The sequence below is a fragment of the Marmota flaviventris genome, chromosome 16 (assembly GCF_047511675.1).
Source record: "Marmota flaviventris isolate mMarFla1 chromosome 16, mMarFla1.hap1, whole genome shotgun sequence".
Taxonomy (NCBI): Eukaryota; Metazoa; Chordata; class Mammalia; order Rodentia; family Sciuridae; genus Marmota; species Marmota flaviventris.
This window is the reverse complement of record NC_092513.1, coordinates 74,098,735-74,111,968: the sequence shown is the minus strand read 5'-3', so window position 1 is coordinate 74,111,968 and position 13,234 is coordinate 74,098,735.

Here is a 13,234-nt window from a genome sequence, read left to right as displayed (position 1 = left end):
CTTAGTAATGTGTCTCTGTATGATTTTTTTTATATTTATCTTTTTAGTTGTAATTGGACATAATACCTTTATTTATTTATATTTATGTGGTGCTGAGGATCAAACCCAAGGTGTCACACGTGCTAGGCGAGTACTCTACCACTGAGCCACAACCCCAACCCTCTGTATGATTTTTTAAAAAATTTTTGTACTACTTGGAATTTGATGAGCTTCTTGGACTTGTATATTCATGAATTTCATCAAATTCATGAAATTTTTAGCTATTATTTCTTTGAATAATCATTCTGCCCCCATCTCTTCCCATTCTTAGACCCCCATTATACACATATTGGTGCACTTGCAGGTATATTGTAGGTCCATTAGGCTATTTTCACTTTATTATTTTTTCACTGTGTTAGACTCAATAATTTAAATTGTCATATTCAAGTTTGCTGAATTCTTTCTTTTTGTCTTCTCAAATCTGCTGTTGAAACTTTCCAGTGATTTTTTTTCATGTGGTTCTACATTTTAACTTTATAAATTTTTATTTGATTTCTTTCCATAATTTCTATGTCTTTATTGATATCTTCATCTTATTCATAAATCATTTTTTTTCTGATTTCCCTTAGTTGTTTGGCCATGTTTTTCTTTAGCTCTTTGAGAATAGTCAAGACAGTTGTTTTAGTTTTTGTCTAAAGTCAAAAGTCTGAGTTTCCTTAGACATAGCATTTGTGAATTTATTCTTCCCTTTGAATAGGCCACTTCCACACTGTGTGTGTGTGTGTGCACATGTGCATATGTTTCTGTATGCCTTGCGATTTTTTTTGTTGAAAACTAGACGTTGGAATATTACAACGTGAGAACTATAAAATCAGATTCTCCCTCCTCCCCAGCACTTGCTTACTGTTGAAAGCTGTTGTACATTTTTAAAGGAATTTTCCGAAAGCATTTTTGCAATGACTCTATTCTTTTCTATGTGTAGCCACCAAACCCTTTGTTCTGCTAATGTTTTGATATTTTGACAGAGTTCCTTGCATGCCAGGGTCTTCAAAGAAAAGGAAAGGAAAGAAGCTGCTATCTGTACCCTTTTTTTGACATCACTCTGCTCATCCATTCTAATCTTTTTTGAATATGTATATTTAAATATATATTACATCTAATCCTACTCTAATTGGCTTCCCATATCGCTTGCCCCTAGGAGTACAGTGGTATATTAAACATTGCTCTGATCTTGGTTGGCACTAGGGAGCCCAGTGTCGTAGCAGGGACCCTTTGCATCAGTTTATACATAGACGCTGGCCATTCTCTATCTTCATGGCCTTAGGCCTTAGGAATCATCCTCTACATTCTTCCTGAGGAGGACGGTCAGCTGGAGGGTTCTTGGGACTTAATAAAGACCCATGCTGCCACACCAACTTCTTTGAATACCTGATCCCACCTCATGAGTTGTTGGAGCAGTACCTGGGGATTCCTTAGTCATCTTGACAGCTGTAGCAAAGTAATATAGAAAGGGGGGCTTAAAAACAAACTTTTTTTTTTTTTACAGCTCTGGAGGATGAGAAGACTGATACTACAGGCAGATGTGGTGTCTGATTCAAGCTGCAGGTCAGGCCCTGGGCACAATGATTCATGAAGGAAGTCACAGCCGTGGCAATTCCACAGTAGACAGCAGTTTCTGCCATCCCACCTAAGGCTGACACTGGAGTCCCTTAGCCCCAGCAAGGACCCCAACTCCAGAGCCTCGCCCCTAGCACATTTGCTAGGACAAATTTCAGCCACAAATCCCGGAAACAGAGCCTGAGCTGAGGAAAGGGCAGGAAGGTAGAGGAACCACAGGAGGGACGTAGGCAGACAACATCCATGTCACCCCCTGCAAGGTGTGCTGGCGACAGGTGTAGTCCTCTGAAGATGTCCTCATGTGAGACAAGGATTACCACGGCCCCTGGCTGATGGTCACTGACCAAAGACGGATGAGGCCTGTGGTAGGAATTCCTGGGCATTTCCTGTCTTTCATACGTGCAGGCCACGGCTCCACCCTGCCGAGGAGACCCCAGGGCTGGTGGGGGGAGTGAAGCTCATACTGAGTGAGGGGACCGATGGCACAGGAAGCCAGGGCTGGTGGGACTCGGCAGCTTTGCCGCCTTCCAGAACATGCAAGGCCTTTGTGTGTATTTGACCAAGAAACGAAGGCCATTAGGACAAGTCCACATTTTCCCATCAGCTCCTGATACTCAGGGGTGCTGGGCCCAGATGTGACACATTGGACAGGGTCTCATCCAAGAGAACGAGGCAGGATGCAGAGAGGACCAGTTGCATCTGCCCAAGCTGGAAGGGGGGACTCTGTGGATTCCAGGAGCACCACGTCATCCCAGGGAATCGAGGGACAGGGCCTGAGGGAGGTTTGCAGACGCCTAAGGGGAGGAATCACCTGAAGAGGCAGGCGTGGCCTCCTCTTGCACCAGTGGCCAGGAGCACTGGAAGCTACTGTGAGCATGGCTGGGGGTGACATCCCACCCCTGCCACCTGCAGCCATGTCACCTCTGCTCTCTAGTCTCAGTGTCCACACCAAGCTGGCTTCCAAAGCTGGCAGAGCAGAGGGTCAGAGGCATGTGGGCTCAGTTAAGGTGGCCAAATGAGTGGCCCCTGGCAGGGGTCCCAGCCTCTAGCCTCAGCTTCCAGCCATGGAACCCAGAGCTGCTGTGAGGGCTGGGGCCACCTCGTCAGCCTGGGACATCATAGGAGTCCAGTACCTTGGAAGATGGTGTGGTGTGTATAGGGTGTGTGTGTGTGTGTGTGTGTGTGTGTGTGTGTGTGGTGAGTTTTGTATACATGTTTTGGTATGTGTTACTATGTGAGTGTGGTGTTGGTACATATGTGTGCATGCATGTGAGTGTGTGATGCCTATGGAATGTTGACGTGTATGTGTGTGGCTGTAATACGTGTTGGTGTGTGTGGTATGTGAGTGTGCATTAGAGTGTAACTTGGTGGTATGTGGTACATGTGTGTGTGCATGGCAGGTGTAGGTTTCTGTCCTGCTCTTCCCGTCCCCTAGAGTTAACCCTAGTTAACTAGGGTTAACTAGTCAGTCACATAACCTCTCCCAGGAGCAAAAAAGGCCACAAGACCCTGGCCCTGCTGCATGGGCTGTGCCTTCCTTCTAAGATGGACTTTGTGGGCAGGGAGCAAGCTGGTGGGAGGGCTGTGGTGTCTGAGGCCCAGTTGCCACCCTGTCTGGGGTTCTGCGATCATGGGCAGTGGGATGGAGGGGTACGGACTTGGGCAGAGCTCCCAGCAATATGCCCAGGCTTGGTAGATACCAGACAGGTGCCTCCTGGGTCAGGGCTGGAATCGGAGCTCACTGGGCAGAAAATGGCCTTTCCCCGCCTGGGCTCTCCGGAGGTCCCTGCCCACCATGCAGGGGTACACAGGGCGCCTGGGGTACGGACAGGGCTTGGGAGCTCTTTCCCATCCATCCGTCCCACGGTCCCTGACTACAAGCCCTTCATTGGTTCCACAGCACTGCTCACAGGTGACCTCCCAGAGCCCTGGGTTCCTGAGGGAACGTGCATCCCTGCTGCAGAGATGGGTGGCGATCCCCCCGAGTGGCTCCATGGAGACTGTTAGAAGCCCCAGAAAAAAATTGTCATTTTTAGAAGCCCCCCTTTGACAGCATTTCGTAGGTTTGGTGCCTTTTGTGTGTGACGCTGTGTTGTCTTCATCTGGTGCATCAGCCTGCTCCCTCAGTGGGCAGGACTCATCCCCACTGGCTGGCTGGTCCCCCTCCGGGGTCTACTTTGGACTCATTCCTTGGTTTTCCAAGACCCCACCCTTGAGGCCCCATCCTGATATGTTCGGGGTTTCCTTTTGTCTGGAATTCATTTCCTGAGCACATGTTTTGTGCCTGTGAGTTTTTAATTTGGATTTTTGTTTGTTTGTTTGTTTTTTCTTCTTAGCCCTTTGCTTTTGTTTGTTTGTGGTACTGGGGATTGAACCCAGGGCCTCACCACTTAGCTAAATCCCCAGCCTGTCTCCCTCTCTCTCTTCCTTCCTTCCTTTTTTCTTTCTAATTTTACTTGGAGACAGGGTCTTACTAAGTTGCTGAGTTTGGTCTCAAGTTTGTGATCCTCCTGCCTCAGCCTCCTGAGTAGCTGGGGTTATGGGCGTTCACCACTGTGCCCAGTTCAGTCCTGTGTTTTTAAAATTCATCCTTGCCTCTTCCTGTCACCTGCCTCTCCAAGCAGTGTGTCTTGTGAATGTCACCATCCACTTCCTCTGGTTCCAACAGGGCTACCCTCACAACCTCCTCTTGGCCTCCTTGTGTGAAATGAGAACTCTCAAGGATAATAAGGAGACCCTTGCTGTCCTGGCCAAGGCAAAATGAAAAGCCTGGGCAGAGAACTCAGAGTGGTCAGGTTTGGGGCAATGGGCAGCCAAGCCTCCGGGACAGTTTGAAAGCTTATTTGGGTCAGGAAATGAAAATTCGTAAGAGTGGTGTGATAAAGCTCAGGATTCACACACGCACACACATAAACATGCATTATACACACATGCCCAATACACATAAACACACATCCATGCAGGTATACAATCATATATGTGCACATACAACACCCACAGGCATGCACACATATAAACACATACACACATACACACCACACCACCCAAAACACACATGTATACACATTCATATGCATTTGCACCTACATGTGAACATAATACACAATACATTCATGCATGGACAGATAGACATACACACATAAGCATACACATACCCATTCACACACATACACAAACAGAAGAAACAATGTACACATAAGTGAACACATATGTACATACTCACATACATACGAATTTACATGCACGCATTCATATAAGCACAACCTAGATACATACAGAATATACACATTCACACACAGATGCACATATCCATTTGCACAAACTCTATGCTCATGCCTCTGCACGCGGTAAGACACACACTGCACGCACACACACAAGCAGTCCAGGCAGGCACGGCACAGACCCACGTGGGCACACTCCACACGATCACGTCCCTCATTTCCCCTCCCCGTCACCCAGGTGGAGCCCTCCTGACAGGCCTGGGGAGGAATCACTGTCATCTGACAGGTGAGAGCTCTAAGCCCCCGTGGGGTTAAAGGCAAGGGGTCCCACGGCCACGGAGGTCGGTGCCAGGGTCGTTTGGTGAGAGCCGTTGCCCACCTGCTGCTCTCAGCCCCATGGCTTCATTTAGGGAGAAAGCGGTGGGTTCTTCAGACACTCCACCCACAAACTGCTGAGGGGGAATCTTTAAGCTCCCCTCCCCACTGCAGGGGTCAGGGTCTGGGGACAGAGACTTCTCAGGGCAGACCCAAGCACGAGGTGCTGACCATGGGGGGATTTGTTGCAGCTGCGAGCTGCAGTCCCAGGCTGGCTTGAGGGGTTGGGAAAGGTGCCTCAGACACCCAGGAGGTGCAGGGGAGGATGCAGGATAAAAGGGTGAAAGGTAGGAGGTCAAAGGTCAGGTGGGAGATGCTGCTGGCAGTGGCCTGAGGGAGGGAGGGGTGCTGCGGCAGGCCTGTCCTCGCGGGGCTGGGGGCCTCAGGGAATCCGGGAAGGTATGGCCAGGCGGCTCCCAGGGTTGGCTGATGCTCTAAGGGAGGGGCCGGTTCTGGGTTGGGACCCCCAGGAAACCACTTTCCGCGCTGGCTCCCGCTCACTGAAGTGAGGGCTGAAGGAAAACGGCCTTTTACCTTTTACGTTAAATTGCCTTAATTTTCGTTTTCTGGATATTTGAGCAGCCCTCTTCCTGGAGCCGCCTGGCCGGCCACAGGGGCTCAGTGAGGCTGCTGTTCACAGGTGTGCTCAGGGGTCCAGAGAGGTCTCCGTGAGGGCCTGCTCTGTGCCCTCCAGAACTCAGCCCGTGGGGGGCGTCTTCCCTGAGGGCCTGGGGCACCAGAACTGGAGGGGCACATAGTAGGGACCTGCTCCCTCTGCCCACATTGCCCAGGCTCCTGCTCCTCAGAATCAGGGGTCTGTGGCCTTGGCCTGTCCCCAACCCCCAGCCAGCCTGCTCCATCTCTCCACACACCACACAGAACCTCCCCCAGCACCCACCTCCCCTGCCCCCAGCTCCTCTGTGTCCCAGGCCTGGTCAAGGGTCTGAGGAATGAGGGAATGACCTGGGGACAATGAGGTTTCCCCCCACAATGTCCCCAGGGCAGGTGAGACTTGGCCTTGGGAGCCTCGAGGGCAGGGGAATGACTGAGAAGGCCAGTGTTGTGGGAAAATAAAGCAGGGCACTGGGGTGCAAGAGGCCCCAGTGAAGGTGACCCTTTAGCAGACCTGGGGCAGCACCAGCTGCAGCTCATCGCAGGGCTCAGAGCTGCTGCTGGGCTCAGCCTGTGGCCACTGCGGCTGGAGAGGCTGTGCAGGTGAGGGGGTCTGAAGAGGAGGCACTTTCTACCATTCAGCGTGGGCTGAGGCCTTGATGGACAGATGGACAGGCAGATGGACAGAAAGCTGGCCAGGTTGAGGTCAGGGGGATAGCAAGTGTGGAAGGGAGTGCATTTGACCCCAAGGCTGTCTGAACCCGCAGTGGGGGCCTGACATCACTAGCTGGACCAGGTCATTTCTGGGGAAGGAAGTGAACCTCAGCATAGGCCAGCTACATTCCCTTCCTTAGCCCACACTTCCGGGAAGTGCTTCCCGCCCCGCCCCCTGACATTCACAGCCCCTACAGAGGTCCTCTCAGCGGGGAGGAAGGCCCACCAGGGTCTGAGAGGCCCTGCTACCCCTCAGCAGCGCTCTCCCTCTGCCTGGCTGTCCCTCCTCCAGTGGCCACAGCACTCACCCCATAGTCGCTCTGATGGGAGGTGCAGGGAGGAGATGGCTGTGCTCAGGACCCGAGCACTGGCCCTGCTGGGGCTTCTGGAGCCGGGAAAGCCCTGTCCCCACCAACCTTCAGAAGGTCCACCCGCGGGAGCCCTGCCTTTCAGGGCAGGGGTAGCGGGGCCTGGAGCCGGAAGCACTTGTGTGGGGCTCATGGAGGCCGAGCCAGGCTGGCACTGGGTTCCAGGTCCACAGCAATGCCCAACCCCACCCCTGACCTAGCCACCTCTCTCCGGCCATCCCCATCTCTCCGTCTCCCTAAACCCAAAGGTCTGAGCCAGGCCTCGCAGCCCGCACCTCACCAGGCCGTGGGGGCCATCCTCACCCCCACATCACAACTCCCCATCCTCCTAGCCACCGCTCCTGTGCTCACAGGGACCCTCTGCCTGGTTCCTGGCGCATGTCCCCTGTGGCCATTCCTGTTGGTCCAGTGACTGACACCACAGCCAGGCACTCAGCCTGACTTCTCCCACGACCCTGCTCCTCCTCGACCCATACACTGTCTTCACTCCCCACTGCCCAGCCCCCCAGGCTGGGAGGGGCTGTGTCCAGGCCCCCAGGACACCCCAGGGCTGTGACAGGAGCTGACAGACCTTTGCTGGGCCTGTATGAAGGAAGGGAACGGGGGGATGAGGGACAGAGAGAGAGAGAGTCAGAAAAGAGAGAGACCAAGAGACAGAGATATGGAGACAGAGAGAGACAGAGGAGACAGACACAGATATAGAGAGAGACAGAGAGGGACCAAGAGACAGAACGATACAGAGACATGGAGACAGTGTGACAGAGACCGAGAAAGACAGAGAGGCCCAGGTGGGGAAACAGAGATAGAGAGAGACACAGAGACTGATAGACACAGAGAGAGGGATCCAGAGACAGAGAAAGACAGAGACAGAGAGACAGTGAGAGACAGAGAGCTAGAGACAGACAGAGACACGGACATAGTGACAAAGACAAACAGAAAGACACAGAGAGAGACGGAGACAGGCACAGACACCAGGAGAAGAGCTGAGACCCACAGAAACCAAGGCCAAGGTAACAAACTGAAAGAGAGATGTGCAGAGGGTGAAAGACAGACAGACGTGCAGAGGGTGAAAGACAGACGTGCAGAGGGTAAAAGAGAGAAAGAAGAAAGCATGCGGAGAGGAGAGGGACGGAAAGACAAAGGGAAAGAAAAGGGTGCAGAGAGAGAAAGGGGGAGACGGAGAGACGTGGGGGAGGGGCGGGCGGGCCTGGGTGTCTCCGGGGACCCTGACCCCAGCGCAGGCGGCCCACCCCTCACCTCCCCACCGAGCTCAGGTTTCAGGGCTTGGAAGGCAGGCAGATTCGGTAACAAATGCATGTGCAACGCATTATGGAGAAAGCCTTAAAAAGCCCTCGTTTATCGCTGTTTACGTTCTGTGATTGAGGGGAGAATTTGCCGAGACCAAAGGTTACTGCTGGTGTTTCTGTGACGAATATTACCTCAAACTAAAGCAATTAGCTTCAAGGAGCCCTGGGTTGTCTTTGGAGGCTTGTCCAGAGCGAGCCCCCTGGTGCCCCACGTGGGCACCCCACGCACACTTCTGCTCTGTACGTGGGATCGCTGGGTGAGCAGGGCCTTGTCGCCTGGCCCGGCCTGGCCTCGGTTTCCATGGCTGTGGGGTGGGGGTGGGGGCTGGACCCAGGGGTTCCTGGGCCCCACTAGCCGTGTGGTTTGTTTCCCTTGATCTTCGGTCCCTGCGCCCAGGCCTGCGGCTTTGCCCCCGAAAGCTGTCTGCTCAGGGTTTGGCTGATCAAGTCTTGTCTTGAGTCAATTATGGAAACTGCCTGAGCAGTAATTAGTGAAGGGCAATTAGGAAACACCGTTCTCCAAGGAGCCCGCTTCTCAGGGCTTCCCAGGCCTGAAGGGTCAGCATCTGACCCACACAGCCGGCCTCTGGCTCCCCAGCAAGTGTGACAGTACTTACCTCCTGGGGGGACTACAAGGAGGGCACCCAAGGCCAATGACAGTTCCTGGCACGCAGGTGGCACTGGGCTACCATGGTACCCAGGCTGTGTGGCCAGTCCCAGCTGCAACATCAGCTTGGCCAGGCTTGGCAATCTGAAGGGGAGACCCCGAGAGGGAGAGGAAAGAGGCCAAACACTCTGCTCGGGGCCTCGGGGCCTGCCACCTGCTCCCACCTCCCGCCCCAAGAGTTCTGTAAACCAACGCTTCGAAGCCAGGAAGGTGCGGCTGCTTGCAGGATGGCCATCTCCCCCTCACAGGAGGCTGAGGTCCCTGTAGGCATCGGACACACCAGTCCCTCCAGGGGAGCCTAGGGTGGGACTCACCTTAAAGGCACAGACCCGTGCAGCTGGGCCCTACTCTGCGGTCCCCTACGCTGTTGGCATAGAGCATTCTTTATCAGAAAACAGAGTTCACTATATCCCTCCCTCTCAGGGTGGTGGAAAGGATGTCGTAGGTTGTGGGCAGGGGCGTGGGGATCACCGCAGATACACGGAACGTACGAGGGGTCCAACACTACCAGCACATGCATTCTGGAGGGAAAGTCCACTCAGACAGGTGCCACTGACCCTGCAGGATTTGACAACAGCCGCAGAGACCAGGGTCTACATCCAGCATGGACGTGAAGAGAAGCCTGGCTGCTGGCCCTCCACCCCCGGGGACAGTCCCCCCACCCGGCTCCTCATTCTTTACACAGCTGTGGGCTAATTGCAGAGCCTGGGCCGCAGTTGGTGCCCAGAGAAACAGGCCACATGGCTCTCAGGGGGCCCGAGAGGCCCAAGTCACAGCCAGGAATGGAGCAGGGGATCGGCTACTCAGGTCGAAGGACCTGGCACCAAGAGGTCACTGTTCCAGTCTATGTGACCTCAGGTGCTGGAGACCCACCCTCCGCCTCCATCATATGGAAAATCCCTGCCCTGAGAGTCATGTGGGCAGGTCCAACAGCGTGCCAGAGTGATCAGTCTCAGCCACCATCAGCGGGCAGAGGCCTTAGGCCTGATAATAAAGGGGCATCAGAGACCCCCGGGTTGACTGCCTGTTATTTCTTCCTTCCCCGCCATTATCCCATGTTATAGAAGAAGAAACTGAGGCTCAGAGGAGCACGTGAAGCTTGGATAGACGTCTGTGGAACTGCTGAGTGGAACTGGCCTTGTGGTACCCTGAGCCCGGCTCCTGGCACCAAGTGCAGACCTGGCACATCCTGCATGTCCCAGAGCCCAACAGACACCTTCTGGGCCTCTCCGCCTGCAGGTCCCAAAGGCACTTCAAACTCAGGACGCGAGACCCATTCCCAGTGGGCTCACCCCCAACTTCTTCTTCTGGGAATTTTCTGAACTATGAATGGCAGCACGAAGAGGCCAGTGCCAGCTTTCTGCCCCCCTGGGCACTTTCCACAGAGCCACCCAGGGTTCAGGAGCCTGTCCCCTTCCTTGTCCTGCCTCATCCCCCTCCCAGGGTGTTGCCCTGGTCCCTCCCCTGCACACAGCGCCGCTGCTCCCACTCCACCCCACTGCTGCCTACCTGCCCCCACGCCTTCCCTGTCTGCCATCAGAGGAGCCTCCTGCTCATTTCTCCAGCAACTTTTGTGCTTCAGGCTCTGGTTACTCTGCCCCTGTCCCAGAGGACCACTTCCGGCCTCAGGCCCTTGGCACATGACACTCCTGCTGGATTGTCTGGCTGTACCATGTCACCCCACCTTTCATGATGGTCTTGACCCAAATTTGTTTTGCCCCTGGGGCCTGCTCTCTGGGCACTCTGACACCACAGGCTGGCCTGAGGTGTAATCCCTGTTTCCCTCACCCTGCCCTCCCTCTGCACTGTGTGAGGCCAGGCCCAGCCTCCAAAAGCCCTTAGCGTGTCCACCAAGGAGTGCAGGCTGGACTACACCAGCTAATGGGCAGGAGGGGGTCCCAGGGTGTCCACACTGCTCCTCGATGACCCTAGCCCAGGGTCGGCCTCAGCATCCTCAGCCCTCCCTGTAACCAGAGGACACCCCGGGGGACCGACAGCCAATCACAGCTGGCTTCTACCTCCAGAGCGAAGCCAGCTAATTCCTCACGGTCTCTGCTCACCTCGACATAAAGCACTTATTCTTCCTCGGCTTGGGGCTTGGGTGGGAAAATATTTTCCAAAGGTCAGTTTTCCAATTATACTTAAAATTTGAAAGTTCATTTTTTTTTTCTTGCCTCCTCCCGGTGCAGCCGTGGCCTGCTAATTTCATAAAGATACCATTTAGCTGAGGTAGGTGGGATTCTGGGCATCGGACACGGCTTCCCAACGTCAACAGCCAGCCGTAACCGTAACGACAGACTTCCCATCATTTGTGGGGGGAAGCCGTTTCTCTCCCCAAAAATTATGGCCTGTAGGAACCAGACAACATCCCCATTGCCCAGCGGGAAATTACAGAGATTTTCTTATGTACTTAACATTAAGCCCGAGTTTATAAAGTCCTGCTTGGTTTTAATGGCTTGCTCAGGAATGGCCCTGGCCGCTGGGAATGAGGGGCTGTTGTTCAGGGCCATCGCTTCGGCATGGCGTGATGTGGCGGAGTCCCTGAGGTGGGGGATGGCAGCCCTAGGGGGCTGGGGCCTGTGCAGGAGGGGCTGGGATCCCTGGGTCCTTGAGGAGGAGGGCAGGGCGAGGTGGGTCTGGGCCTCCATTCAGTGGCTATGACAGGAGACCCAGCAGGACTGCCCCTCTCGTGGCCTCAGCCCCTCCCCTGAGGACACTGAAGCACTGACAATGACAGTGTGGTGTGGGGTGTGATGGAGACAGTGCTGGGGCTGTGGTGGGGTGGCTGAGGGGTCCAGGAGTCTGGCTTCCCGGGCATGGGGTGGGGAGCCATCTGGGTGCAGTCCTGTCCTGTCGGGGCCTCTCTCACCCTCTCTGCCCAGGCTGAGCCCGGGTCCCTCCAGGAGTGAATGGTGCATGAGTTCTGAACCCCCAGTTGAGGGCCTGGCTGAGGACCGGGAGAAGTCGGAAGCAGAGGCCCTGCTAGGGTGTGGCCTGGAGCCCAGACCTGGAGGACAGGGTGCTGAGGGACCCAGGGGCCTCCTCCCATGGGGGCTGCGTGTGGGTGTCAGTGAGGTGCAGAGGAGAGATGACCCATGCATGGTCCAGCAGGGGCGCAGGTGTGTGGTCTCACCTCTGGCTTCAGTGGCAGGGAGACCTGATCAGTGGTGCCCACAAGGCCAGTTTTTGGGAGAAGCCAGGAATCGGGCTCTCGATGTGAACTGCCCCAGTCTTTTGAGTCTGGCACCTATTTCATATTTTTGAAAACCAGGCGCATCAAGCCACAGGGACTGTGGGCCTCTTCCGTCTTCTTCTTGCCCAGCCTTCTCTTTCCCAAACCCAGCCACCTGTTGGTTCCTTGTCTCTGCTCAGGGCCTTGGAACTTGCTGTCTCCTCTACCCAGGACACCCTGAACCCAATGATTGCATGACAGGCTCTTCCTCTTGGTGGCCCCTGGCCCCAACCTGATATCCTAGTTTATTCCTATGAGCTCATCTGCTTGTTGGTTCACCCCACATATAGCAAGCTCTGAAGGCAGGAACTTGTCTGATGTATTTACTGCTTAACTTTTAGGTGCTTGGTATGTAGTAGGTACTTAATAAAAAATTAGTGAATTAATGAGCAAATGGGTGTATGTGCAGCATACCCAAGGGGTGGTATTACGGTTTGGATATGAGGTATCCCCACAAAACTCCTATATCAATGCAGGAATGTTTGTAGGTGAAATAATTGGATTGTGAGAGCTCTACCCTAATCAGCCTATCCTGCTGTGAACGAACTGGGTGGTCACTGTAGACAGTGGGGTGTGGCTGGAGGACGTGGGTCACCGAGACATGCCCTGGGGGGGTGCATCTTTTCTGGGGCCCATTTCCTTTCTTCTCTCTCTGCTTCCTGACCTCTCCATGAGCTTAGCAGCTTTCCTCCACTGGGCCCTTCCCCCATTTCTGCCTCACCCTGGGCCCCAAGCAATGGACTCAGCCCGCCACGGACTACCTCTAATATCGTGAGCCCCCGATCAACTTTTCCTCCTCTAACTTGCTCTTTGGGGGTACTTTGGTTCATAGTGATGAAAAGGTAGCTAAAACAGATGGTCAGGTCAGGGGCCTGGGTATGAAGGGGCTGAGGGGCGTAGTAAGGCCACTGAGATTGTGGAGCAGTGAGGGGTTGGGATTTTATTCCAGAGTCATTATAGGGTCTGTATCAGACCCTGGATGTGTGTGTGTGTGTGTGTGTGTGTGTGTGTGTCAAGGGGGATACAAAGAAAAACCTGATGGACGAGACCTGGGTCCTCAAAGAACTTCTAGATATTTAGATGTGTAAGTAGAATCGACTAATTCCTTGGCAAGAGTTCTACATACACAAATGCAAGCACAG